We start from the raw sequence: 27075 nt of genomic DNA on the forward strand, positions 1-27075 counted from the left end.
GTCCGCCTCGGCGTCATCATCCAGACATGGGCATAAGCCATTGAGGTCGACCCCGGGACATATTTTCTGGGCTTGGTCTCGGCAATTGTCGAAACCCCGGACCATGGCATCAGTCGCCGCCTCCGCCAACTCATCTATGTACTCCCCGAACTCGCGGAAGTTCTGAACGGCCCTTGAAACTTGCTCCTTAGCGAGCCGGCCGAGCTCCACGGCCTTTGGCTCAAGAGCTTCGATCTTGCGTCCCTCATTGGCCAGTGCAGACTCCAGTTCCGAGATGTGACCTTCAGCCGTCGATCGCACCTGAAGAAGCTCGGCCTCCATCTTCCGAACTCCGGCGAGCTCAGTCTCGACCCGAGCCTCGGCCTCCTCTCTTCGTTGCTTCTCAGCAACTACTTCCGACCGCAAATCCCAAATCCTTCTTCGAGAGTTGGTCGTGGCGATCCCTAGTATGTCGACTAAGTGCATCATCTGGCATAGAAGAACAAAAGTAAGCCGAGGTCAAATACTTGTGCAAAAAAAAAAAATAATATCGCTTACCAAAACAATGGTGGAGTAGGCCTCGTCAACAACTCCGGGTAGCCCGAGCTCCACCAGCTCAGCCCGATCGCACGGGAGTGAGGCCCAACGCACGACCTCACGCGCGACTTCACTCGATTGCAGTGCTCTGTCATCCTCGAACAGCTGGCAATCAGGGTGAAATGGCCTCCTTCTAGACTCCGGAGGGGTGGGCTGAACCTTGGACAAAGTCGCGACCATAGAGGGAACCCGAGCTTTAAGCCCATTTCCAGGCTCGACACCCAGTGAAGGCGACCGAGCGGCTCTTTTAGCGCCCAAGCTTTAGCGGGCGATGTAGCCACCCGCTTGCCCACGGCCTTCCCCGCCACCAGCGGTGGCGGCCTTACTCCAAGTGGAGTAACTTGCTCGGGCTCAAGCCTAGCAGGTTCTACGATGACGATCCCGAGACGGCGCCTCTCGACACCAGGTCCCGAAGCAGCTCGGGCTTTCTTCTTCGGCTCCGCCCGAGCTCCCTCAGAGGCTACCGCTTTGCTGCGGAATTTAGCCATTAAAGTTTCAGAATCTAAACGCATCCCTGCAACTTCTGACAAACGAAATCCCATCAAAATTCAACGATAAAAGAGAAAAAGAAAAGAGCAAAATAAACATTTTGCCATTACCCCCGGGATGGGCCGAGCTTAAGCCGATGTTTACCAGGACTTCCTCAGTGAGCAGGTCAGAGAGTCCTGGAGTTTCTTCTGAATCGAGCAGCTTGTCTAAAGTCGCCTGTTCGAGCTATGACAACTTGGGCAGCCTGTTATTGACAATAACCCCGATCCGACCCTCCGGAGGATCGTCGACGCAACCTCCGGGACCTGGGAGTTCCAAAGTGAACCCCGAGGGAATGAAAAACTATCCCCTGACATGGGACAATTCTTTCCCTACCATGCAAGAACTAAGACTATATGGGTCAGGGCTCCCATCAAGCTCCACTTCCTCCGATGATGAGGAAACTCAAGCATGAGATGGGCCCGCGCCAAGCACTAGAGCTCTCGAGGGTGACCCCATTGCCTCACCCACAGTAAAGAAAAAAGGAAAAGATCTCCGAGCAACCCACAAAGGGTAAAGACACCTACCTAGGGGACTCACAAAGAAAAGAAGACAGAAAAAGGTCCGTCGGGAAACTCTAGATTACTCCGTGAACCTTCAAAAAGGTTTAAAAAGGAGACGACGACAGATAAAAAAGGAAAGAAAAATAGGGATCCCGGAGACCTCCTTCTTAGGGCTTTATATAGCCTTCTTCAGCGGCTCCGATCGGCTTCTCGAAATGGCAGGACGGTTAGATCTCGCCACGCGGCAACCCCCGAGACCGCCGTATCAAATTTTCCCCCAGGCTGTCATACTAAAGGCCGGTCGTCATGATGGGCGCCTTTAAAATTGAGCATTAATGAGGCCCCTCGCATTCCACCTGGCAATGCTTCGGAAGGAAGCGCGCACGCAAGGCATTAAAAGAACTCTAGCAACCCCTTCCACTTCAACTGACGTGGTGACCCAATCCAACCCAGCTCGCCTCCCGCAACACAACTAAAGGGAACCAACCCTTAATATACATATCTAGTTCGGTACACGCCTCTCTCTGCTTATCTAACTGAAGCGCTAGGCGATCAGAAGATTGACTACTTCCATCATCCGAGCCGCGATACAGCTCGGCCTCGGAAGTGGGGGGAAAATGATAGAGAAAAAAATGGGCCATCCATCCCACAACTAACAGGCCGCCCAGTTTCGGCCCATTTAATACCAACAACAATCGGATGAATCTTCACCTCAGCCCAGGGCCAGCTTGTCCTCGGAACTTTGCCGAAAGCTATACCAACTCCGGACGTTCGCCGACCAAGTTCGAGGTGCCTCCAGACAAACGTCGACCTATCCCGACCAAGTTTGGGATGCTAAACCCCCAGCAATACGCTCCGATCCTCAAGCTTGGGGCGCACCTCCGAGCACACCCCGAAACCCACAAAATCGAGCTGCTCCCAGTATTCGCCAGGCCAACCTCATCAAATACATGACGCGACTACTTAACGAACTCGACCTCGTCAGCGACCGCACCCGTGTGCGAGCCTACGCCCACTTACGCGGCCATACTCCACCACACTGCCGCGGCATGTCTCCATAACCAACCATACCCTGTTGTGACTGTCAACACCGTACCGTTCTCAAAAATGGGCTGTACCGCATGTCACCAGCCAACCTGAGCTGCGCGCCATCCGGCTCAGAGCCATGCCTCCTCATGATGGGGACTGACAGTACCTTCATCACCCGGGCCACTCCACCGAGGCTATAAATAGCTCGATCAGGTAAATTCTGAGGGATCTCTTTTTGGCGGGACCAAATCTGCCCATTCTAACTTGATCATCGGAGGGCCCTCATCGGGAACACCGGTGAGGATTTGTGCAGGTCCGCAGTTGTCGCGCAGGAGGCCGCTCCCGTCTTCCCCTTTCCAGTACCGGCGGCTCCCTCGGCTTCACTGGCATGGTCACCCTCGGGCCAGATTTGAACCACAATAGCAGTACTTCCTCATTTTCTCAATACAAACACACTGTGTCTTTAAATGTTACAATTATGAATATTTGGCAAATTTGAAAGTATACAATGTATTTCTTTAAAAAAGAATGTATACAATGTAATGGGCATATTCTTGAACCATTGGAAGCACATTTGTCATGCTTGAAGTGTAATCTCCTTGTGCGATAAGATTTTAGAGAATTTTTTGAGTTACTAAAATTAAATCAATAGTGACACTATATATTAAGAATTATAAAATCTCAAACCTTTGAAAAGATCTATGAAACTACACTTGAGAAAGTCATTAAATTAAAATGCATAGGTAGATATTAGCTGCAAGACCATGTGAAGGCATCAAAGAAGGGATTGATTCCATCAGATGGAAATCATTCAACTCATGGATTTTTAGCTCTAATGAAATCTATGTTGGCTAAAATGCTTTCTTCAACTTCTTCCTTTACATTAGGAGCTAAGCAAATTTGTCCGGGCTAAATGTCTATGAAGAAATGACACAGCAATAGATAAATTGACAAGCTCTCATTGCAAAAAAATATTAATGATTAAATAGACTACATTATAGCAGTAGATAAAGTGACAAGCTCTCACTCTAGAACAACAATAATGATTAATTGCCCATTCGGCAAAATTTTTGGTGGGCTATAAACCACTCTCTGACCCTCCAAAAATACTTTTGGATGGTATAGTGGTGTTTGGTAAAAAATTGAAAAGCTGTTTTAGCTTTGTCGGAAGGCTAAAAACATCTATTTGGGAAGAGCTCTATTTTGGAGCTTCTCTCCAAAAGTGCTTTCAAGGCAATGTCGGAAAACTGTTTTGGTTTTAATAAAAATATTCTGATGACCAAAATGCCTACCAACAAATCTCATGATTACATCTTATATCATATCATATCATATAATTATGTTATAATATAATATAATCTATTATTAGATTAGATTCTAATTCATTATATTATATTATATTATTATCTTATATTACAATATTATTATATAATATTATATTACATTATATTATATTTTAATAATATTATACTATTAATAATATATCATTATATTATATCATTTCATATTATATTATATTATTATGCTTTATTGTTTAATATTATATTATATTAATATTATACAAAATAATAATATTTTATTATTTAATATTATATTGTATTATACTCCACTATATAATATTGTTTATTGTCATTTTATTATAACAAAAGAACATTCTCATTTTGGTTACCAAACATATGTTAAAGCTTCATAGCATTTTAAAAATATAGTTACCAAACAACAATTAGCTTTCTATAAAAACTCTACTTCCAAAATCTCTATTTTTTGAAAGCTCTGCTTCTAAAAGCTCTACTGCTAACAGCAATTCCAAAATAGTCTACATTAAGATACAAACAGCCACTTGCATTAACAAATGGACCCTTCATGGACAAAGTGTTGGTAAAATGGGTTTAAATGCATAAATTATCGTACTATTACTTTTATACACATGCACACATATATATAAAAAAAAAAAATTTCATTATACTACTACTATTCATTTACACCAATATATCTACATAGTATAAAAATTAATAACTAAAATAATTAATAGTTAGCCCCTTGGTCTTCAATATTTTCATCTGCCTATAAATTTTTGTGCCAAGCCATCCTATAGCGACATATGAAAAATACTTCTTTATATTAATAATGACTTTTATTATCAACCTTTCTTATTTTTAAATATTATAAACGGTTAGATATTGTATTTTTCGATGTCCATGAATATATTTACTTTATATTAATTTAATAAATTTAATTTATAATAAATTATTTTGCACCTCACCTTTTTCTTTGATTAATCAAAAATAATAAATAAACAAATAAATAAAAATTATTGCCATTTATTTGAAAAGTTTCTTTGTTTGGATGTACTTAGAATTCGTTTAGTTCGTTAAAAAAAGAGGAAAAAAAAGTGGGTTCTATAAAAAAATGGAGAGATGCCTCATATTTATATTTAGTTAGATTTTTAAAACAAAGAAATTAGAAAATAATTTTTCATAAAAATAAAATTTTCAGATTTTATAGAATAAAAATTTATATGGGATATAGAAAAGTTTAGTTCTCACGATCTAGAAATTGAGATAAATTTTTTTCCAAAAATATATTCAAAATTTTAGTTAAAGTGTGATATTTTTTTATTAAAAATATAACAAATATTTTATATAATTTTTTCAAAAATATAAATACTTAATTAAATATAATTTATTTTCGAGTATGTTATTTTTTCATTTACAACCAAACACGTAAAAATTATTTTCTGGAGCATCATACCAACGAGCTCTGCAAGGAAGAGCAGGTCCAAAATGGGAACCAATCATCAGTCTTTAACGGCCACATTTACTATGATATGACCGACGCATTCAACACGTTTTGTCAAAAGCCCACTTTGGGAGCTACAAACAAAGTTCAAATTCGAAGCATGGAATCTGTGTTGTCGGTCAACAACATCCCAAGTCAAGCTTTTAGATGATCCAACACGTTACCTACAATATTTGGTTCATGCTTTTTCTTCAAATTGGGTTCCGACCGGAGACATGTATTGTACGAGACTTAACTAATTTTCTTTCTTTGAAAAAATAAAATGAAAAATATAAAGGGACCCAATTGCTACATGTTTTCACATAGCTCTACTCTTGCTATATATATATATATATATATTCCTCCTGTTAGTTCTGTTATATGTTGCTTTTATAACACATTTAGTTGAAACTAATCCTTCTCTAATGTAGTTTATACCTGTTTCATAATCCACTAAAATTCTATGATAAAGAAAGAAGAAAGGAAAAAAAAGGAAGCAGATATACAAAAATATTAGGGTTGTTAGTGACTCCAAAAAATCTAGGCTTGGACTAAGTTTTTGCACTGCAAGCTACGGTAGAAGATAGGCTAACAATTGAATAGAATCCAATTCTAAGCATCATCAAGCCTGCAAGCATGTCCAGAGTCAAGTCGGACTCGAGTCTGATGCCTTCGGGCTAAATCCAACCTGGGCTAGGCTTGGGCTTGAAGTTGAAATCTCGAGCTTGCTTCGAGCCTAGATCCAACGTGGCCCACTGAGACTCATAATAATATACGACAAAAGAGGTCTAGACTAGCAACCAATTACTTGTGTTTGCAATTTACAAATATCATTTATATGTATGTTTGTTTAAATGGAATTATCAGGGGCAAGAAAGATTTTTCTTGATAGCCGTGAATGGTCCTCATTTCAAAAATATACTTCACCAGATACACCATATAAGCAGTGCACAATGCCAATAAGATATCTCGTTCTTGTAAACCTCATTCATCATACAACTTGTCTTAGATTGTTGCCCCTCTCTCATCTCATCTTATATTGTTCTTATGATACACCGTTGATATGGTGCACCGGATATAAGGAATAATTTCTCCATCTCCACCACCACCGCTAATAAATATCCTAGTATAGCTCAGGCTAGGAGATATTGATCCGCACACATTCTACAAAGACAAATCCTATCATGTAGAGGTTTTACTTTGGACACCTTATGCAATTATCTCGAGGTTTAGGTCCGATGAGATTTACGATTAATGATACTTGGGTTCGAGCTCTGCCTTCATTGTAATAAAAAATAGATGGAGCCCTATGTCTGCCCCAAAAAGACAAGCAATGGAGATACGTTAGTCTTGTAGGTCGAGATAAAGGTGGTTGTGATTTTATGGAGGATAGCGATACGATATTATTAATTTGATAGTATGCTATCTATTCCTCTATTGCACTATAGTTAGGATATAACTGTCTGATGGTTCTCCAGCATGAAGTGGAACATGACCATTAATGTTGTTGAATTTTGAGTTACGTGCTGTGAAGTCGACTCAAGAGCCTTTTTAAGCCACCAAGGTGGTAGCCTGGTGGTAAGAGAGCTCAAACTCCATCCGAGTTGTTCGGATTCGGAACGCACAGCCGTCGATTAAATCAAGAGACCGCATGCCCCACGTCCGGATGACTCTATGTGAATATGCATTTCTTCTATCAGTACTGAGGTGGTGCTGGGGTGACGTACTCATACGTAGATGGCCCAGTAGGATTTTCCACAGGTTGGGGAGGGCACGCGAAAACTTGTGACCCATATCGAATATTTTCTGATGGAGGCTCAGTAGAGGCTGCTATGCGGATGGGGTTCTGCCTCTTTCCTCCTCTTCTATATATATTTTCAAAAAAAAAAAAAAGTGGCCTTTTCAACAAAGGCGTTGGAATAAAGATAGTGTCCAGTGGGAACCCTAAGGTAATGTTTGTATGAATTCTTTGCCTCAAGTGGAGAGCATTGTACTTTCAGCAAAAAAAAAAAAAAGTGGAGAGCATTGTACACTCTTCGTCGGCTTATTTTGGTCCAAGTAACTCGGTGGTCTTTGTAAGGACGGAACGAAGTTATGAATACTGAAATGTCACGCATTTGTTGGCTTGTACGTGGGCCCATGTGTCGCCTCCGATGGGGCCATTCTAACTTGGATGATACGTCTCATCCAACTATTTGTCATCGCCCATGGATTGTAGTATTGGTTGGTGATACCCGTTACAGAGGGAGCCGACCAAAATGACCAGCACCTCCTTGCGGAGCTCGGGCCAGAGTACACCGGTCATTAGAGCTACTTGTCTAGCCTATGATTGCTGGTTGGATAAAAATCTTTGAATCTTTAAAGACAACAGAGTGCTCCCAAGCCAGGTGGCGGAGAGGGCTCTTTTTCATATAGCAAAGATCATCCACTCTACCACGTCATCATCTCTTGGGATGGCTAAGAAAATCTAGAGCGCTCTTTTTGCTCGTGCAACGTACGTCCAAGACCGTGTCGGTCTCATGAGAGCCCCCACCCTCTGGTTTCCTCAAAGTGAACTTTGACAAAAACGTTTGCGAGTGAGGGAGCACCGGAGGCATGGGATTCGTCATCCGTGACCACACTGGCAGGCTGATAGGGGTCGGTGGATCTTTGACACATTAGTAATATGTGCTGAGCTATGTACCGCATGGGAAGGAGTCACCTGTGTGAGGCGTATGGTGGGGGCGGATCGCATTATCCTGGAAGGAGACTCGGCCACGGTCATCGATTGAATCCAAAGCCGGGGACAGAGAGATTGCTCTAGTCAGCTTCTCTACAATGTTCGCAGGCTTTTGGACGAGGGTGCTCTTCTGAGGACATCATACATCTACAAGGAGGCGAACAGTGCTGCTAATTGGGTAGCCCTTTTCGTGGCCTATTATTCTGGGGGCTTTAGTTGGGTGGATCACGATCAGTTCCTACTCCATTGTATCAATTTCTTTTTTCTGATTTTATTGGCTGCATTCACACTCGTCGGATGTGAGCTGCTGTTGTATAAAAAAAGAAAAAAAGAGACCAGCGCCCTCCACAGTGCACCATGGAGTTCGATGCTCCCAACTAGATCGCCACTATTAAAACATGCTGTATACCACATACAGAAAAATTTTTGTTACCATATATAACATAACAATCATACGACGCTACACTAAACTCGGTAGTGCAAATTGTACACCATTGAAAATCAATGCTCGATCAAATAACTATGTCATGTAGCACTAGTATTTATCTGTATCTTTTTCGATTCATAATGATCTCATGGGGGAGAAGGAAGATTTTTCTCAATCCAATAAACTCGAATCTCTTAAAAAAAATAGAAGAAGATGGAAGAATTGCAAAAGTATAGGCTTAAGTCTCCTTTTATTTTATTGATCAACAAAAAACAATAAAATACACAGCCTCTAATTATAATGATGAGGTCCGTTCTTATACAAATCGAGTCGGATTCCTCTTCCTAATAATAAACATCACTAGTAGAATTAAACTTGTAAAAGCTAAAATCCTTCGGGAGGTAGATCTTAACTTCTATATCAACTCTGTTTTCTATCGCTTTGGCTATTTTTTGTCGGATGAAGAGATACGCCCAATCAAAGTCATATTCAAAAAGAAAATTTTCGGTTTAACCAGTTTGTTTCAGGACTTAGAAAACATAATTTGGGCTCGACCACCTGGGGTGCTAATTCTTGAAGGGTGGGGTGTTATATTGTAGATCTCAAAAAATTGTCCGAATTTTTTTTATCTCAATTGGAGGTCATATGACCAATTATGACTTGCAGAAGTTTGGTCTGTGACTCGACTTCTCGATATGGTAGATTTCGCTCCTGAACTTTGTTCAGTCCTATTCATAGTGGCCAAAGTGGTCCATATTAAGTTTGAAGATTTTCTTGAATCATATAATTTTTAGATAAATCTAGCAAGATAGGGATGAATGTGGATAATTTATTCATCCAATAAATATGTATCTTTGATCTATAGTTTTTTGGGATACTAAAAGTGTATGGTAAAAAAGAGCTATTGGTGAGAGGTTGAGAGGGCTACTACAGTTGTCATCCAACTTGATATATAGCCTATTATAGTAGAAATTAATTTCAAATATTTTATAGAAATGATAGTAAAAACAGATAATCCACAGAAATGTTGAGAAGAATATATATATATTTTTTCGTAACCAAAAGAATATACTTCACCATGAACAATTGCTAAGTGAGACTGCATCCCTCTCTCCTTCTCTCTCTCGGATTAATTTCTTCCTTTCTTTTCCCATTGCACAGTTTGCTGCTATTTATTGGTACTTCCAGGTCACTGTATGCAAAAATCATCCGACACCAATTGCATTTCCATGCCATCCAACAGATCACCCTGACAAAATTGTATCTTTAGTGGTGGCCAACACATTTGTTAAAGATGGAAAAAGATGCTGCTAAGGACACAAAAGTAACCGACCTTTTTTGCTGCAATAAATAGCAGAGCTAGAGCTCTGCAAAAGCCCAATGAACATAAAAGGTCCGACCAAAGCAAATAGGTATGAGCATTTAAAAGCAACACCAAATTCCCGAGCATTTTACTATTCTGAACATGGAGGAATTGCCGAAAGAGGTATCTGTCATGTAATCTATCTTGATGGATCATTGTGCTTTCTCCATTATCTACTTCAGCTAATGGTTTTACTTTACTACCAAGTGCCATTTCTGATTGATATAATTCTGGTTCACCAAAAATAGAATGTCATGCTCCTGATCTGAGTTCGCGAGTCATGGATTATGGCAACCGCCACATACTCAAAGAGAACTCTCCCCATAAACATGTAACACATCTCATCCTGATATCATAAACAAGCAGCGGAATATATTTAAATAACTATAAACCATAATTCAGTTAACTACCAAATCAAACTCACAAATAATATTGAAAAGTCTTACATCACTTAAACCTCAAATAATAATCCAATAAAAAGATTATAATAATACTAAATCTAAACTATGTAGATATTGTCGAATCTTGCTTCTAGCTTCACTTCCACAGTAGGATCTGCAATCAAAACTAAGTATCTATATCTGAAAAGTAATCAGGCTGAGAGTTTAATACTTATCAAATTTCTTTTACAAAATAGAATATATATCATAATCCAATCAAAATATGCATACACGATGTAAGATCAACAAAAAATATAATAATAGTTCGAAAAATATTTCTCTAAATCACATATCAATCTTTTGTTCAAATCACCACTTTGTAAAATTCATAAACCATATATAAATCGATTAACAATTTATTCGATATAAAAATAATATTATATAAATAAGAAATCTAGAAAAGATAGATCATTGTTTATCTTGCACGAACAATGAGCAGACAATCCAACTAATCCTGAAATCCTCCTTCAAAACCTAATATCCAAAATTGCATTATCATTTTACTAAAATTTAATCAGGATTAATCTGGGAATAAAAATTCTAAGTCCGGATACCCTAAAAGGCTTGACTAAGCAGAAGTGCCCGACACCTGAGTCAGTCTGATCAAAGAAAAATTTATCTGATTATGCTCAGACTAGAGTATAGGTGGTTTAATAGAGATCGGGGATGACCAATTCTAACAGTGTCTGAAAAGGGCTAAAGTGGGGGCTGGCACGTTGCCTAACAAGAATGGAGCAGGGCCCTTCACTAGGGTTGATCTAAAATCACTGAGAGGAGTACCTTGTTGGATCTAATATCTTTAGAAAAAGAGTAGAGAGAGAAAGTTCAAGTAGAGAGAAAAACAAAGAGGGAAAGATAGAGAAAGGAGAGAGGAAGAGAAAATGGAGTCTCTCTCTAGCCGAGGAGGAGGGAAAGAGGGAAGCAGGGTGGTTGTGGTAGTGCTTGGGTCAGGGGACCCACGACCGCCTACTATTAATGGTGGCCGACAGCAACCAACAACGACAGAAAATCTTTCTAAAATAGGGGTTCCACTCCCATAACTCATGAAACCATGATATCCTGATAGTTAGGACTCCGGCCTTCACTTCTAACCACTATGAAGAGTCGACGAAAGGCTCCAACGATGAGTGCTGGCAGCAAATAATGATCGAAGAAAATGAAGGTCCAGACTACCGAAAGTAGGGAAAAACAGGGCATTTCCCTTTTTGGCTAAGATCCGGCGATCATCGGCCAGCGTCGGGGCTCCAGAGGGTTCAAAAGAAATAGGAGAAAAGCAAATCGGAGATAGCCAAGTCCTTACTAGGTTTCCGGTATCATTTAGATGCGACAATGGTGCGATAAGCAATCAAGATTTGGAGAGAAAATCGAAGAGAATCTCCGACGGTGGGCTCCAATCGAGGCTACAAATCTCTGGTGAGTGGAGGAGGGATCGGGGAGGGCTCTAAATAAACTTGCTGGCCACTAAAATCTAGCTTAAAGTCGGATTCCGTCCAACTATCTCGGAAAAGAAGAATACTCCCATCAGGAGCCTCTTCCCTCCTTGCATGTGCGCAACATGTGCAAGTTTGTTTTTTTCCTTTCCTTTGGGCCAAATACTCTGGGCCGATCAAATAGATTGGGCCAAGTTATTGGGTATTACATTTTCTCCCCCTAAAAGAAAATTTTCATCCCCAAAATTTTTGTGCTTGTAGTTCAAGGAGTAGAGCATACTACTTCCAAATCACTTCATAACACTTCTCAAATCAATCTTATCTTGTCTAACTAGGTTCAAAATAATTCAATTCATCACGCTTCTATTGTGTGACTCTGTTCCTAACCCACAACATACCCATATCAAGTCTGGATTTTCTAAAATTACCTATGTACTAGTACACATATTGATATGAGTATTAATCTTATAAAACACTTTACAAATTAGAATGTTCATATTCTTCTTTTGACAATCATTAAGGAAATGTTATGTAGCCACTTAATCAATTCTAACAACATAATAAGTCATCTGACAAAAGTAGTGGGTATGAGTAATACTTGTATCAAATAAAACATAGGAATAAATACTGAAACTAGATTAGTACCTGTCACTATCACATCAGTACCTTGTGCATCCTATTGTGTAAAAGCATAGACCCTTCCTTAGGTTCGGGGTTTTTGACTTCTTTGTTTTGTTCAACTGTCTTGATGGACTGATCCTCATTTCTTTGCAGACATGAAGCAATTCTATGGCCTATCTTGCCGCATCTAAAGCATGCGCTAGTGATCCAATGGCAATATTCATCAGCATGAGCTTTACCACACTTGTAACATTTGATGCCATCCATAGGCCTAGAATTATCACTTGCCGATCTCTTGTTTGAACTCTCAATATTTCTATTACTCTATCCCTGAGATTTGTTTGACCTATTCCGTTTCTTTTGATTCCTTTCCCTTTCATCATGAGCTCTATTGACTTCCCTTTCAATTATCAATATTTTATTCACCACAGCTACATAGGTAATCAACTCATAAGGTACCACTTGTCTTCTAATTTTAATCTTCAATTCCATCTCAAAATTATGCACTCGATCTTATTCATCCTCAACCAATCTCAAGACAAATTTGGCTAGCCCTATAAATACAGCTTCATATTCAGCCACTATCATATTCCTTTGTTTCACTTGAATAAACTTTTGCTCTTTCTACATCCTCATGCCTTGAGGGAAATATTTATCATAGAATGCTCCTCGAAATCTATCCCAAGTAAGTGGTTCCCTATCTTGCTCAAATTTATGTTCTAGCACTCGCCACCAGTTGAATACCTAACCTTGCAATATATACGATGCATAAAGAATCTTTTTATCATCTTGGCATCTCTGAACGGTGAATGCTTTCTCCATCTTCATAAGGACAATTTTCAGCTTCCAAAGGTTCCATAGTTCCCTTGAAAGCTAGAGTGGCTAGCTTCTCGAACTCTGCTATATTGCTATGCTGCTCCTGTTGCTCTCCTCATACTTGTTGTTTCAATGCATGGTGAAATTATGTTTGCCATTGTTGAACCTGCTGTTGTTGGAACAACTACTACTACATCTGTTGTTGCATCCGCATCATACTAACTAAGGTTTGCATAATTTGGCATAAGCCTGGTTCTTTTTGTCCTATTTGAGTGTTTCTAGCAGGATTGGTGACTCTCTCCTACTAAGGAGTGCTACGAACTTGCAAGGGAGTGCCTCCATCTTGCTAGTTTGATGCCTCACCAGCAGCACCTCGAGTAGTCTTTTTCATCTGGTGTGGAGGCATCCTAACCTATGTCCATCAGATAGCAGCATACCCTTAATATGCTTATTAGTTAATTACAAGTTTACTAGAATAACTTAGGTCACAATCATCATAAACTAACATCCTAATGTTCTTAGTGTCTACCCATCTACACTTATATTATGTCTGATTCTATGACTTATGATTCATCTACTTATGCTTTGATATCATATTAATTATCACGCCTTCAATCTGAGTTTGCGAGTCATGGGTCATAGTAATAGTCACATACTCATAGAGAACTTTCTCCACAAGCATACAAGGTATCTCATTATGATATCATAAACAAGTAGCGGAATAAATTTAAATAACTATAAACCATAATTCAATTAACTACCAAATCGAACTAACGAATAATATTTAAAAGTCTGACATCAAATAAACCTCAAATAATAACCCGATCAAAAGATTATAATAATACTAAATCTAAACTATGCAGATATTGTTGAATCTCGCTTCTAGTCTCACTCCCATAGTAGAACCCGTATCTAGAACTAAGTATCTGCATCGGTGAAGAAAAGAAGAAATAATGAGCTCGACATTTCAGTAAATAATGAATACCTTAACTAGATAATTCATGTAATAACATAAAATATAAATACAAATTACAATAAATCAGTATAAAGACAGTCATTTTTGTTTCAAAATACAAATCCATTAAAATCCATTTCTTTCAAATATTCGTATATGTAACCATAAATCTGATTTGTAATAAATCATATTCAACTCAACAGCCATTAACAATAGCGACACTTATATCCTATGGCTAGGTCAAATATAGAACCACACTTATACCCTATAGAGTAGGCCAAAATATCACACTTATATCCTATGGAGTGATCCAGAATACAATATTTATATCCCATGGTAGGGCCAGAGCAAAATCAATGAGCTCAATAATAATCAAAGTCTCATGTATAACTTTCAATTGGCATGGTCTAGAATATAGTCAGACTAAGAGTACAAATCTGATACATATCAAAATTCTTTTGCAAAATAACATATATATCATAATTTAATCAAAATATGCATACACGATGTAAGATCAGTAAACAATATAATAATACTTCAAAAAATATTACTCTAAAATACATATCTATTGTTTGTTCAAATCACCATTTCGTAAAATTCATAAATTACATATAAATCGATTAACAATTTATTCGATGTAAAAATAATATTATATAAATAAAAAAAATTATAAAAGGTAGATCATTACTTATCTTGCACGAATAATGAGCAGACAATCCAACTAATTCTAAAATTCTCCTTCAGAACCTATTATCCAAAATTGCATTATCAATTTATTAAAAGTTAGTCATGATTAATCTAGGAATAACCTGAGTCTCGATATCCTTATAGGGCTAACTAAGCAGAAGTGCCTGACACCTCGATCAGTCCGATCAAAGCGAATTCATCCGATCATGCTCAGGCTAGGGTGTAGGTGGTTTCATAGAGATCGAAAATGACCAATTCTAACAATGTCTGAAAAAGACTAAGATGGGGGCTGCCAGACTGCCTAATGACCATGGAGCAAGGCCCTTCATCAAGGTTGATCCAAAATCACTGAGTGGAATACCTTACTTGATCTAATGTCTCTAGAGATAGTAGAGGGAGAAAGTCCAACGAGCGAGAAACAAGAGAAAAAAGATGGGAAAGAAAGAGAATGAAGAGAGGAAGAAAAAATAGAGTCTCTCTCTCTAGCCAAGGAAGAGGGAAAGAGGGAAGTAGAATGGCTGTGGTGGTGCCTGGGGTAGGGGACCCATGGCCGCCCACTGTGACGACGGCCGATGGCAATCGGCGGCCAGCGGCGAGGGGAGATCTTCCTAAAACAGGTGTTCTGCCCCCTTAACCCATGGAACCAAGACATCCTGACGGCTAGGACTACTGTCTTCACTTCTAACCAATGCGAGGAGTTGAGGAACAGCTCCAGTGACAAGCGCTGGCGGCAAACAATGATCGGAGAAAGAGAAGAAGGCCTTGACATCCAAAAACAGGAGAACTAGAACATTGCCCTTTCAGCCAAAATCCGGCAATCACTGGCCAACATCAGGGCTCCAAAGGGTCCAAAAGAAAGAGGACTAAAGTAAATCAAAGATGGCTAGGTCCTTACCTTGTTTCCAGCAGCATTTAGACACGACGATGATGCAATAGGCGATAGGGATTTAGAGAGAAAACCAAAGAGAATTTTTGGTGGTGAGCTCCGATCGTGGTTGTAAATCTTTAGTGAGTAGATGAGGGACCGGGGAGGGCTCTAAATAAACCCGGTTGCAACCAAAGTCTGGCTTAGAGTCGAATTCTGTCTAACCATCTTAGGGAGGAAGAAGACTCCTATCGGGAGTTTCTTCCCTCCTCGAACATGCGCGGCATGTGCAAGTTTGTTTGTCTGTTTGTTTTTTCTTTCCTTTGGGCCAAAGCATCTTCCTGACTGTTTTCTTTGACTTCTTGATCTAGAAGGATCACCGGACTCGATGTGAACCACTTTGACTACTATGAGTATTTAAGAGGATCACCAAATTAGATGTGGATTACTTTGGCTACTACAAGTATCCAAAGAGATCTCCAAACTCGATGTGCAACACTTTGGCCACTACAGATATCTAGGAAGATTACTAGACTCAATGTGAAATATTTTGGCCACTACGAGCATGGCTAAACAAGGTTCAGAAGCAAGATCTGCCACTTCAGAAAGTCGAAACTTTCGAAGGCCATAAGTTGGTCATACAATTTTCGACTAAAATAAATTTTTTTTTGAAATTAGGCATCTTTTCGAGATCTACAACTTTGGGCTAGTTTCTTGAATGGGGGCGAAACATCATTTAGGCCCCAAAATGGAGTGGTGAAACTGAAAGTTTTCTTCTCGAGTAAGACTTTGACCGAGCATAGATCTCTATTTGAGAAAAATCAGGTAGAGCGATAGAAGATAGAGTTGATATAGAATTCGAGATCTACCTCTTCGAGATTTTAGTTTTTTTCTATTAGAGATGTTTATATTAGAAAAAAGAGTCCTACTAGGATTAGGAAGAGGAATCCAACCTTAATTGTGTTAGGGGGGACCTCAAATTATAAATAGAGGCTATGCACTTCATTTTTTGAAGGATTAATGAAAGAAAAGAGGACTTAAACCCCCACTTTTGAAATTCCTCCATCTTCTTCTAGTTTTTTTTTGAGAGATTCGAGTTGAGTGGGTTGAAGAAAATTTTTTTTCTCTCCGATTGGATCAAGTTGGTATCAGAGCTTTAGCCCTCTACATGTATAGGAGCCTTCATGCATGGTCCAGATGCGCAAGCAATACAAGCAGTCAAGAGAAGGGCAATCCGTGCTTGAAGTATATTGAAGGACAAAGGTGAGTATAGCTGCTACTTCTATCTCGATGGATGATGAGATGATGAAACATCTCCCATAATTAGAAGAGAAGATAGCCCAACTCATTAAGATCGTGAATCAATTGGCGACACCTTCAACACAAGCACCAACAACTCTATTTTCGAGCAAAACTAAATGCTTCAACCATAAGGTAGGAAAGCATGCATTTTTTCCATCTTCAATACTGATTTAGCAGGAGCTAAATCTTCTAAACAAGGAGAGCTCTGATCCAAGAGGAATACCGGACTCGATGTAGACCACTTTAACCACTATGAGTACTCAGGAGAATCACTGAACTCAATATGGATCACTTTGGCCACTACGAGTATCCAAAATGATCACCAAACTCGATATGGAACAATTTGACCACTACGGATATTCAGAAGGATCGCTAGACTCGATGTAGAACACTTTGGCCACTATAAATAGGGCTAAATAGTGTTACGAAGCGAGATCCGCCACATCGAAAAGCCAAGTAGAATGTTAAATTTCTAGAGGCTATAACTTGGTCATACAATGTTTAATTGAGATGATATTTGTTTTCGAAATTGGATATCTTTTCAAGATCTACAATTTTAGGCCAACTTCCTAGGAGGTTAAATCGAGCCGAAATTCCATCATCTAGGTCCTGAAATGAAGTGGTCGTACCGAAAGTTTTCTTTTCAGATAATACTTTGACTAGACATAACTCTTATTTGAGAAGAATCAAGCAGAGCGACAAAAAGCAGAGTTGATGTAAAAAATCGAAATTTACCTCCTCGAGATTTTTAGCTTGTTTTACTAGAGATGTTCCATTTTAGGAAAAAAAGTCATACTAGGATTAGGAAAAGAAATCCGATCCAAATTATGTTAGGACCGACCTCACGTCATAAATAGAGGCTATATAGCTCGTTGTTTGAAGGATCGATGAAAAAAAAAGGAGACTTAAAGTCTTACTTTCGAGATTACTCCATTTTCTTCTATTTTTTCTTTGAGTGATTCAAGTTGAATGGGTTGAAGAAAATATTCTTTCTTTGAGTTCGGATCACTTTGTTCACTACGAGTATCCAAAGAGATCAACAAACTCGATATAAAATAATTTGGCCACTACGGATATTCAGGAGGATCATTAGACTCGATGTGGAACACTTTGGCTACTATAAGTAGAGATGGATAGTGTTACAAAATGAGATCCGCCACATCAGAATTCAAGTAGAATTCAAGTAGAATGCTAAATTTCTAGAGGCCATAACTTGGTCATACGATGTTTAATTGAGGTGATATTTGTTTTCGAAATTGAATATCTTTTCGAGATCTACAATTTTAGGCCAACTTCTTAGGAGGTTGAATCGAGCCGAAATTCCTTCGTTTAGGTTCCGAAATGAAGTGGTCAAACCGAAAGTTTTCTTTTCGGGTAACACTTTGACTAGACATAAATCTCTATCCGAGAAGAATCAAGTGGAGCAACAAAAGGCAGAGTTGATGTAAAAGTCGAGATTTACCTCCTCGAGATTTTTAGCTTTTTTTACTAGAGATGTCTATTTAAGAAAAAAGAGTCATACTAGGATTAAAAAAAGGAATCCGATCCAAATTATGTTAGGGCAGACCTCACGTTATAAATAGAGGCTACATAGCTCGTTGTTCGAAGGATCGATGAAAGAAAAGGAGACTTAAAATCTTACTTTCGAGATTTCTCCATTTTTTTCTAATTTTTCTTTAAGTGATTCGAGTTGAATGGGTTGAAGAGAATCTTCCTTCTCCAGTTCGGATCACTTTCATATGTTCAACTTTGCAGCCTTTACCACTTTTTTTTGGTGCTCTGCACCTTCTCAGATAAAAGAGCATAAAAGTCCATGAAATACATTCATCTGTACACTTCTCATACTGGTTCTACATAACATTAAAAGTAAGGTGCTTGTTTGTGTTGCTGTCTTTGAGTTCTGAAAGATGGAACTACAAACAAATGAAAACATATATTTCAGAGCCAGTTTTACTTAGTACCATGCATCTTCATGCGTCAATTTGCTTATTTGCCCTGTGACTAGGTTGTGGAAAGTCAACCTTACAACCTTACAACCTTATGGAGTTTGTGAAGGTAGAAGGTCCTAGCAACCATTACAGTACGAGAATCTTACAACCTTATGCTTACTTTGTGGTAGAGTGGGACATTCAGATGATTCGATGGGAGGGGAAGCGCCTGTTTGGGCCAGATGACAGTTGCTAGGGTTCTTGTGGAAGAGAGGAGGGAGGAGTAGATGGGCCAAGCCGCCCCAGTTGATTCGAACTACAAACCCGGCAACAGCTCACTTGTCAAGTGGCTAAACCCAGGCCACATTCCATCAATTGTACCTAATCAATTCGTTGGGAAGGACCCAAGCTCAAAATCCACTCGGGCGCAACTGACCCAGGGTGGAGCTTGATCTTCGAGTGTACCCATAGTGCCTGAAGACTCATCCGAGGGCACTGACATTGCATCTTTGTCTACAATGGGAGAGTCCTCATCTGTTATAAGGGCGAAGGTGGACCACTTTGCCAAAACTTTATAGAGGAACGCTTGGTTCATCTTCATTCACTTCAGTTGTTCTTGTCACTCCGGTAGTACACTGTGGGCTAGAGATGGAAAATTATCCTCGGCACTCTAACGTGTTCTATTTTTTAATTTTATTTTGTGCATCCATACTCGTCAAGTATGATCCACCCATCTTAGCAAAAAAAAAAAGGTAAAATAGGAGGCAAGATGGAAGGAAGGTGATGTACTCGATTGAACCCCGAACTCGTGTTAGTGGTGATGCTATAGGGACAATGAAAATATCTTCGATTCTCTAACAGGTAATGTTGAAAAAAATTGCAAAAGAAGAGAAAAACAAGAGAAAAAAAAGTGATTTTATTTTTCTCTTCTAGTACATTCAGTACATCTCAGAAGTTATATATACGCGTGTATAGACTCCATGCAAGAAAAATAATATAGGCCGAGATAGAATCATACTAATAAAAAAAAAAAAATACTCGTTGATACAAATTGTTATGTGATTCTTAAAATCACTCTAACAAGATAATACACGCCAATAAAAAAAAATATTGTCGGTTGATATAGATTGTTACATTATCCCTAAAATTATGCTAACATATGATGTTGGCCATGCCACTCTCTTCACCCACTTCATGTTAGTTCTGTCTTGGAATTGTATGGGGGCGACTAAGCTGTCCTTTATCAATAATTTAAAAAAATATATCAGGGAACATGATCTGGATGTTTTCTGCATCTTGGAGACAAGGTTATCTATGGATTCTCTCAATTAAAATCATCAGGTCACTGGAAATATTTGGAATTTCTTTGCCATCCCAGCAGAAGAACTTTCGATAGAATCATTGTTGTGTGGAAGAAGTGCCTACAATTGGTCAACTTCATAATTATCAATAAACAGGTAGCCTTCAGCATACCATCCTTACCTAATTCTCAACCCAGGATTCTTGGAGTTATATAAGCCAGCATTTGAGGTATTCAAGGGAGGGATTGGTGGGATTTGATTTCCAAGTTTGTCTTCCTGAATACTCCTATCCTACAAGTTGGGGATTTTAATGCTATTAGCAGTGCATCGAAAAAGAGAGGGGGTAAGGTTTTTCATTTGAGCAGAGACATAAAACAATTCCATGTTTTTATTGCTAACATTGGATTCATTGATCTGGGACATTCTGGTGTCTCGTTCACATAAAGCAATAGTCTACATTAAGGCACAGCAATAGATAAATCTACAAGCTCTCATTGCAAAACAATATTAATGATTAAATAGTCTACATTAAGATACAGCAATATATAAATTGTACAAGCTCTCACTGCAGAACAATATTGATTAAATAGTCTACATTAAGATACAACAGCCTATTTGCATTAGCAAATGGACACTTCATGGACAAAGTGTTGGTAAAATGGGTTTCTAAATTCATAGGTTGTCATACTATTACTTTTATACGCATATATACACATGCGCACATATATAATAACTTGTTCTTTCATTATACTATTACTACTACTTTAGACCAATATATCTAAGTAATATAAAAATTAATAACTAAAATAATTAGTAATAAGCCTCTTGGTCTTCAATATTTCCTTCTATCTATAAATTTCTATGTCAAGCCATCCTATAATGACATATGGAACATATTTCTTTGAATTAATAAGGACTTTTATTATTAACCATCCTTATTTTAAAACATTATGAATTGTTAGATATTTTATTTTCTGATGTCATGGATGTATTTACTCTAAGTTAAATTTAATAAATTTAATTTATAAGAAAAATTACCCTTCATAAAAATTACTTTATTAATAGAAATTAATAAAACTTTTTTTGTTGGGATACATTTAGAACTCATTTGGTTTATGGAAAAAAGAGGAAGGAAAGTGGGTCCAACAGAAACGGGAGAGATGCCTCAAGTTTAGTCTTCAAAAAAGGAAACAAAAAATGATTTTTCCATGGAAATAAAATTTCTATATTTTATGGAAAAGAAAAATCTATATGCGATATGAAAAAGTCTAATTCCAACTAGCTAGAAATTAGGATTTTTTTTTCCAAAACTATCTTTAATCTTGTAGATAGAATGGGATAAGATCTTTTTCTTTATTAAGGGCATAACATGTATCTTACATAATTTTTATAGAAAATAGATGCTAAACCAAATATAAATTATTCTGAAATGTATCTTACATAATTTTTATAAATTAATTTTTTTATGATCAACCAAATATACAAAAATTAATTTTGTAAATATCATATATTCAAGCACCAGTTTTTCGGAACCAAATGAGTTCTACATGGTTGGCAAGGGAAAAACAAGCAGGGATACAAAAATAGTAGGGTTGTTAATGGGCCATTCCGGCTCAAATGGCTGGACACCTGACCCGAAAAAATCTGGGCTTAGACTAAGTTCTTGGACCGCAAGCTAGGCTTAGGCTTAGAATTGAAGTCCGGATAATTTTTGGGCCAAGCTAAGGCAGAAGATGGGCTAAAATTGAATACAATAGAAGCCTAAGCCGGATCAAGCCTACAAGCATATCCTGAGTCAAGTCGGACTCAAGTCCGGTACCTTCAGGCTGGGCTAGGCTTGAGCCTAAAGTTCAAACCTTGGGCTTGGCTTCGGGCCTAGATCCAAACTGGCCCATTGACAATCATGAAAAAAAGTGACAAAAGAGCTCTAGACTATCTACTAATTATTTGTGTTCGCAATTTACAAATGCCCTTTACATGTACTTTTGTTTAAATGGAATTATCAGAGGCAACAAAGATTTTTCCCGATAACCATCCTGGATGACAAGGCAAGATTTAAAAGAGCTGGTCCTAATTTCGATGTGGCACATTAGTTATTTGTAACTGGCTTTTGTCTTGCATTGTTGCTCCTAGAATTCTCTTAATGCAATTAACAAAATGGAGACTAATCCACATTATATTCAGACTTACATTTGAATCATACACTACTCTCTTCCACAATGCCAAATACAGCATTCAAGATTAAATAGTCTCCATTTCGGCACATCAATAGATAAATTGACACATCAATGGATAAATTCACAAGCTCTCACTGGCCACTGCAAAACAATATTAATGATTAAATAGTCTACGTTAAGATACAACAATAGATAAATTGACAAACTCCCACTACAAAACAATATTGATTAAATAGTCTACATTAAGATGCAAACAGCCTATTTGCATTAGTAAATGGAACCTTCATGGACAAAGTATGGTAAAATGAGTTTCTAAATTCATTTTTATACACATATATACACATGCGCCCATATATATAATAACTTTTTCTTTCATTATGCTACTACTTTCGACCAATATATCTTAGTAGTATAAAAATTAAACAAAAATAATTAATAATAAGCCCCTTTGTCTTCAGTATTCTTCTGTCTATAAATTTCTGGTGTCAAGCCATCCTATAATGACATGTGGAAAATATTTCTTTGAATTAATAAGGACTATTATTATTAACCTTTTTATTTTAAAATATTATGAATTGTTAGATATTTTATTTTTCGATGTCATGGATGTATATACTCTAAAGTAATTTAATTATTAATAAATAACTTTGCACCTCACAATTTTTCTATGGACAACCAGAAATAATAAATAAATAAAAATAATTACCCCTAATAAAAATCATTTTATAAATAGAAATTAATATTTTTTTTGTTTGGATGCACTTAGAACTCGTTTTGTCCGTGGAAAAAAGAGGGAAGAAAGTAAGGTCAACAAAAAAAAATGTAGAGATGCCTTTAGTTTAGTTGGAGGTTTCGAAGAAGAAAGATTAAGAAAATAATTTTTTTCTATTAAAATATATTTTTTATATTTTATAGATAAAAAATCTATATGAGATTAGAAAAGTCTAACTCTAACTAGCTAAGAATTAGGATAATTTTTTTTATCAAAATTACCTTTAAGTTCTTAGATAGCATGGGATAAGATTTTTTTCTTTATTAAGGGTATAAAATATTTTATAATATTTTTCTAGCAAAGTATATGCTTGACCAAATATAAACTATTCTGAAATGTGTCATTTTTGTATGATCAATCAAACATACAAAAATTAGTTTTTCAAACATCATATATTCAAACATCAGTTTCTCATTACCAAATGAGTTCTACATAGTTGACAAGGAGAAAAAAGCAGGGATACAAAAATATTAGGGTTGTTAATGGGCCGTTTGGCTTGAATGGCTGGACTCCTTGGAAAATCGTGGCTCAGACTAAGTTCTTGGACTGCAAGCTAGGCTCCGGCTTAGAATTGAAGTCCGGATAATTTTTGGGCCAAGCTAAGGCAGCAGATGGCAAAATATTGAAAAGAATACAATTCTAAGCCTGATCAAGCCTGCAAGCATAACTGAGTCAAGTTGGACTCAAGTCCGATACGTTCGGGCCAGATCCAAGATGGGCCAGGCTTGGGCTTAAAGTTCAAACCTTGGGCTTGCTTCTGGCGTAGATCCAAACTGGCCAATTAACACTCATGAAGAAAAAGGACAAAAGAGCTCTAAACTAGCAACTAATTATTTGTGTTCGCAATTTACAAATGCCATTTACATATAATTTTGTTTAAATGGAATTATTGGTAACAAAGAAAGGAAAAAAAGATTTTGATGTGAAACTTTAATTATTTGTAATTGACTTTTGTCTCGTATTGTTGCTGCTGGAATTCTCTCAATGTAATTAACAAAATGGAGACTAACCCATATTATATACTAAGACTTACCGTAGAATCGTACACTACTCTCTTCCACAATGCTAAATACATCATTCAAGATTAAATAACCATCATAAAACCAAGTTCTTAAATTCTTGTGGCAACACCTAGAATTTGAACCCTGAATGTCCTAAAAATAATCTCTTAACCATGAGATGCCAACCAACCATACTAACATTTATTAACTGAACTAATTTTAAAAATAAAATATAAAAATTATTTCTAGAAACAACATAAGTTAATAGTTCTTTTGATTTAGAGATAGATTTACATATATAGTTTACAAAAATATTTCCTAGTGGATTTTAAACATTTATGTGGTTACTTGAATGTCATACATATGTCCATAGTATTGAAATTAGAACACCTACTAAAGTCTTCTTGACATGTATCGCGTAATAGTATGGTTTAAATGGAGGACACATTTATGTTAATACTGAAAACAACATGCAATGTATCCAAGTACACACTACAAGAAAATTCATCTTTTCCGACGCTTTTTAGAATCTTTACCAACGCTTATAAGCGTCGGCTAAAGTTCCTGTGACGCAAACAGAAGCGTCGCAAAAGCGTCGGCGATACCGGAGTGGCAAAAGTTTTTGCCGACGCTATGAGAAAGCGTCGGCCAAAACAGGGATTTTCCGACGCTAATAAAAGCGTCGGCAAAACCCACATTCGCCGACGCTTTAAAGCGTCAGTAAGGGCCAAAGGATGCCGAGTAAACGCCGACTCTTTAAAGCGTCGGCAAATATATTTTTAAAGCGTCGGCGTAGGCTTGCCACAGCTTTTATTTACCAACGCTTTAAAGCGTCGGGATTGCTATTTTTTAAAAAAAAATAAAAATACGAATGTAAATTATAATATGAACCTACATGCACATGCAAATCTATATGTACATGCAGTCATAACCAGCGTCTGGCAAATAAAAGTTTTGAACAACTAATGACTCATCATGCAAATGACATGACAGCCAGCAATGATTACATTTCGTAAACTCAAGAAGATATAGAAAAAACTAAAGAATACATGGTCCACAAGGAAAAGCCCAAGCAGAGATAGTTATAGATCCACAAGTGGCAAGCATCGCCACGGGGCAAGGAGTGGTAAGAACATGATACAACCCTCATTCATACACAAAAAGGAAGAAACTCAGAAAGATTATAAACATAAAGGAAGCAAAGCAGCTCCGACTAATTTATTGAGTAAATTGCTAATGCCAGACTAGACAAGCATCAACAAATAAAACCATCCAAGCATTTTAAATTAGTTTCCAGTCATCCGAACCCACTTAACACACTTGACGATCCCAAATATGCCTGCTCAAAGAAGATTCATATACAAAGAACCACCAAGTCTAATGAGTAAAACATGACCATATTAATGAATATACAAAGCCGGTAACCGAGCCTATTAGCTGTGACACAGAAAATTTCCTGAAGCTCAGTCGGATGCATTACCACGATGTGATAAAATCAGAAGACATCAATGAGCACCAACCAGGAATGGGTGCTGGTACACACCACATTCTATTGTTTCAGACCCCGAGGCTGGAACTTGAACCTGCAAAACAACTTGTATCATATAATTCGGGCCAAACAGCATGCGGAAACAGTGCGCAAAATAATCAAGAGAATGAGAGAAGGGGAAGAGAAAGGGGCGGGGAACCATCAGAGGACTGTGCAGGTGGGACATGCAACTTCCCTCATCTGCCTTGCAGAACCATCAGAGGACTTCGAACCTACAAAATAACTAACTGTTAAATTTGGTGCAAAATGTACAATATGAACCATCAGAGGACTTCCAATATCTCATGCATACGGGCAAACAACATGTCATCATACCATAAATCAGGGTATTTTATAGATAAATAGAGTCACACATAGCAAGAAAAATGTCTCTATTAGGACACGTTAGCCACTTACATTCAGAAGGGAAGAATCGGGCATTGGCCATTTCGCAGGTGGGTCCTCGTCCGGAGGCTCGAGTGGGTGATCTACCGGCTTGAACCCTGCATGGATCTCCACCACCACATCGTCTTCTTCCCTCCCAGCATCACCATGGACATCGATTTCATTGGTCCCGGCTTCCTCTGCAACCTGCCCTTCCTTCTTGTCCTAAAACTCACAACAAACCCAAAGCAGACTAAGAAAACCCATTTCTATCACTACAAATCCACTAGGAAAAACATCAAATGACAAGATAATAGAAGTCAACAACCCCAAAAGGGATCTCTTACTAAACCATCCTCACACGGATGCCCCATCTACACAAGCTACTAACTTCATCAAAGCTCAAAGAAGTGAGAAGGGAAAGCACCATTTCTGTGCAGAGAACTGATCAGAACATTGGAGCTCTACGTCTGCACCATTTCTGTGCTTATTAACTTGTGAGATTTGTTCTTTATCCAAACAAGCAAAAATTAGGAAGAGCAATTGCTGAATGCTGGATTGTTTTCCTAGATGCAGCATGTAATTGTTTTCTAAATATGCTTACCATTCTCTTCCACCCTCGAAGCCCTTACGGACGCCGGGCCTTCTCCTGACTGGCGGCGGAGAGCTGCAGAAGGCGGAGGATGGCTGGGGTGCGGGCGGCGGCGAGGGCGCGGAGGCAGGGGAGGGCCTCGGCGATGCCGCCAGAGCCGTGCTCCATGTCGACGACCACGTAGTCGTAGCCGGCGAGGCCGGCGATCTCGGCGAGGGTCGAGGAGGAGTGCAGGAGGAAGAGGCCGTAGAGGGTCTCGCCGGCGACGAGGCGAGACTTGAGGATCCGCGGTTCGGGGGAGAGAGGGGCGAAGTCGGGATCCAAGGAGGCGGCGAAGAGGCGGGCGAAGACAT

General features: G+C 38.3%; 1 long non-coding RNA gene across 1 annotated transcript; it reads right to left on the reverse strand.

The window, feature by feature from the left end:
* Positions 1-25400: 25400 nt before the first annotated feature.
* On the reverse strand, positions 25401-26511 carry LOC120112264. The gene is made up of 2 exons (XR_005513743.1): positions 26164-26511; positions 25401-25801 (listed from the first exon to the last, which is right to left on the reverse strand). It is a non-coding gene; the product is annotated as an uncharacterized LOC120112264 (long non-coding RNA).
* Positions 26512-27075: the final 564 nt, after the last annotated feature.

The sequence above is a fragment of the Phoenix dactylifera genome, chromosome 10 (genome assembly GCF_009389715.1).
Source record: "Phoenix dactylifera cultivar Barhee BC4 chromosome 10, palm_55x_up_171113_PBpolish2nd_filt_p, whole genome shotgun sequence".
NCBI classification, from domain to species: Eukaryota; Viridiplantae; Streptophyta; class Magnoliopsida; order Arecales; family Arecaceae; genus Phoenix; species Phoenix dactylifera.